The sequence below is a fragment of the Rhopalosiphum maidis genome, chromosome 1, assembly GCF_003676215.2.
Source record: "Rhopalosiphum maidis isolate BTI-1 chromosome 1, ASM367621v3, whole genome shotgun sequence".
Taxonomy (NCBI): domain Eukaryota; kingdom Metazoa; phylum Arthropoda; class Insecta; order Hemiptera; family Aphididae; genus Rhopalosiphum; species Rhopalosiphum maidis.
Window position 1 is genome coordinate 1,881,045 of NC_040877.1, and position 4,121 is coordinate 1,885,165.

Sequence of the window (4,121 nt, forward strand, 5' to 3'; positions counted from 1 at the left end):
CAACTTTAACACGCCAGTGAACTTATAGCACATAACCTAATAATAATATTATAATTCGCTTATCCAACATATTTATTATGCTCATTAAGAATGAACATTGTGTACCTATAAAGTTAGAATCGATAAGAATAATGAATATTATATTTTATTTTATTACATTTATCGAATATTAGAGCAGTTAGTTTACTCGACGTGATTTTGATTACGGTTTTTTTCTTATCAGACATAATTGCATTTACAGTTAAATATTATTGTCTTACGCACAATGTTCTAATTTTGACCCGAGACATAAATTTTACTTGAAACGATGTCAATCTAATAGTAATATAAGAAATTATTTTATAAATTCGACACTTGCTTTAAAGAGGTTATAGTTGAAGAAAGGACTGATAACTACATTAGTCGACATTGACAATAAATCACATAAAAATGTAATGGTACAGATAAAATAGTTTATAAAATTGTTGTCATAACTGCTTGACAATATTAGTTAAAAACTTATAATATATATAACATTAGTCGTATTTTAGTTATGGAATCGCGTAAGTTTATTTTAGCCAACACTTGTTGACAGACTTACATTTGAATTTTGTCCTTTAACCTAAATATTTAACTAAGTTTTTTTCACATCATTCGATCCTAAGTGTGTTTTAATGTATATTATTTTTCATTAAACCATATCATATATATTATATATATGTCTTAGAAAAAAAAAAAGGTAATTTGTCAGGAATCATTATTGTATTATATTATAATATTATATGCAAATACTACTTTTTTATCGTTTAAGATCAGATTTATGTTTATAAAAAATGGGTTCGAAACTACGTTTATGAAAGAGCAAAAATTTGAGCTATAAAAAATTCATTATAATACTTTGGTAAAATTCTGAAAATCTACGCAAAAAATAATAAGCGGTTTTAGTGGCTACAGTATTAAATATAAGCTATGATTTGCATTTTGTACAGACGTTATATTGTTATGTCAATAAAGCATATTATTATATATTTATTTAGACGGTTTTTACCTATACATTTAGCCTCCACCTAACTGTAATTTTACATATATATATATATATATATATATTTGAATTTTTCACAGTGAAAAAATTTATCAATATTTTTGAGTCCATTGTATTAATTAATAAAATATTATTAAATTACGATAAGTTATGATTTTATTATTGCATAATAATTATTATGATTGCCACTTTTCGATAATGTAAATTTAATATTGGCAATTACATTTGTAAGTAGGTACTATTAAAAAATCGCTCAATTCCTATTTATTTAAATATTATTTTTTACAATTTCATGATACGAATTTGGTGTACTAATTAGAACGATTGGTAGGTACAATTTGATTATTGACCACCACGTATACTTTATTCAAAATTATGAAAATATACGAGGCACGAGGAGATACATCATCATCATTATTGTTTTTACACAGAAACAAATTCGTTGTTTTTTTTATGGACGATATTTCGGTTGAAAAAAAACAATAACAAAGCTCCAATAAAGTATAAAAACGGTAAAATTTAATATTTGATTTTTAAAGGTGAAATATTATAAAATTAAAAAGCAATAAATTAACTGTCAGTTATCGTGTTTTGGTTGACATAGTTGGTACAACGTGTGTCAGTCACTCAAACTTGTTCATCTTAGGCTTTCTTGGCATCAGCGATTTTAGCCTAAATCATAAAAATAAAACTTTGATTAATTCGTGATCTTAAAAATTATAACTTTATTTATATGTTTATTTTATTCTACTTACTTGGACGCTTTTAGCTTGTTCCATAAGGAAGTCGATGTTTTTCTTGGTGAATTCCTTAATTTCCTTTTCGATGTCGGTGTTTCCTTGGGCTTTCTTTGTGATCTCAGTGGCATGCTCAACGATGTATTTAAGGGCCTGTTCGGTCTTTTCGTTAAAGTCTTTCAAGCTGACTTCCTTTGGCAAGTTCTTGGTGTATGTGTCGATGGTTGTTTGCCATTGTTTGGTGGCTTCCTTGACAACATCGGTGACTCCAGCTTTGCCTTCGAACTGTAGGTAAAAAAAAAGTAGTTTAAAACAAAAATTTTAAAGATGTTAGTAACGAAGTATAAGTGTAATGCACAATAACAGACTTCGTTCATCACAAAGATAATATACATTATATTATTGATAATATTTAATGTTTAATCATACCGATTTGGAAAGGACTGCGAGTTCGGATTTGAAACCGTCGACGAAAGTGTTCAAACCGTTTTTGGCAGCGGCGGTGTATTCGGAGTTATCGCCGACAACGTCGCCAATTTTTTGGTGATGTTCTTGAGGGCTTCTTCGAACGGTATACCCCATTCAGTGTCGGTTGCGGGTTTACCACTGATCTAAATTGGTATAGTATTATTATTATTATTTTGGATATCATTTTAATTGTTTATTTTAGAAATATGAATAATTGTCCGTGACATCGTACAACGCATTCGTATTGGTGCGCAGTCGACGCGGACATTGTTTAGAGGGAAATACCAAACAATAATAATGTATTACACGTTAACCGTGTTGGTATAATATTTTATACTATAATAATTTATGCTTACTTGAACAACAGCTACGAACACGACGGCAATGGCCAAAATCACTTTGCAGGCAACCATGTTGTTGTTGTTGTGTGTATTGTGTACGACGGATAGATGAATATTAAAATATAATATCAATACGAATATAACGAATTGATATCTGTACCACTGCTGACGGTGTCTCGAACAATACTGATTTAGCCAACCGGCCGGGCCTTATATTTATATCAAAACGAACGGCTACATAGTGCATGGGAGGGACCTTTGATTTTTCCGTTATCGAGGCTACGATAAAATAACTTAACCGTTATGATTAATAATTATACACCGTGGCCCGGTGTCCGGAAGGCAATAGATTGATAAGAAAAACAAACACACACATTAAAACGTTTGTCGCAGACTACGTTACATAAACGCGGAATAGTTGTTAAGAATTCAGAGCCGACATTCAATGTCGATCAAAGATCATATTTTAACGATCTCAGCCGCAGTAAGAACAAATTGAAACTTAATAATAATATGTTGTAACATGTTGGCAAACGGTCGGCGCTATATTATTATTTAGTACCTGTATGTTACTAAGCGTATACTCGATCAATGCCAACCAAGTGCATGTTGCATCTCTATTGCAATATTCAATTATCGCCGACTATTCTTTATATAATATATTATTGTGAGCAATTTGACGAAATTTAAAATGTATTTGTTAGGAATTTACGAAATAAACAAAATTATAAAATTAAAATTATCAAACATTTAAACGCTTAAATAGAATAACCATTAACCGGAAACATATAATCGAATTTCCAACAATAAAATATAACAAATACGTAATATAGGCACCTATGTATATCTGTATATATTTATATTCAAACACACGTGTTTGTTGTGATGGAGTCGTTATTTAACATAATATAGTCATTCATCTCACTCGCTTGTAAATATTAGATCGTGTATACACAATGTACATTTAGGAGCGGTCTATTTAAAAATAAGTGTTTTCATCATACCTAGAAATCGGTATTTGACACTGTTTGATGAAATAACGATCAGCCGAATCAAAAGCAATTTTTAGGAGCGTATACGTATTTAGTGGAGCTTTTACTTTTTGATATTGTTGTTTAACAACAACAATAGTATAATATAAAAAATGAATTTGCTTTATACGTTTATTATAAACGCACAAGTCACACAAATTGTTAAGTTCCCTAGGTATTCATAAAGAGCTCAATTTTCATTTTGCTTATGCGTGTATTACATATAATATAATACACATAAAGAATATTATTTTTAAGCCGCAGTGCAAAATGTCGGATTCATAAATTATCCATTTAAACTATTGTTCGTATTTATACGTTTACTGTGAGTATAATGTGGTACAAACGCCACGGAAATATGGTGATAAATTTCTTAAAATGCCTGAATTTTTTCAGTGTCATTATAATAAAATATACCTGAAAAAAAAATGGAAAATACACGCGTATATGATTAAAGTTACCGCGCCATAATTCTTCGGTATGTCTTTTATTTTTCTTCTTATTCTTCGTTCTTTTAAATTTT

The 4,121-nt window shown here is 29.5% G+C and overlaps 1 pseudogene; it reads right to left on the reverse strand.

The window, feature by feature from the left end:
• Positions 1–1,518: 1,518 nt before the first annotated feature.
• LOC113548712 lies at positions 1,519–2,654 on the reverse strand (annotated as a pseudogene).
• Positions 2,655–4,121: the final 1,467 nt, after the last annotated feature.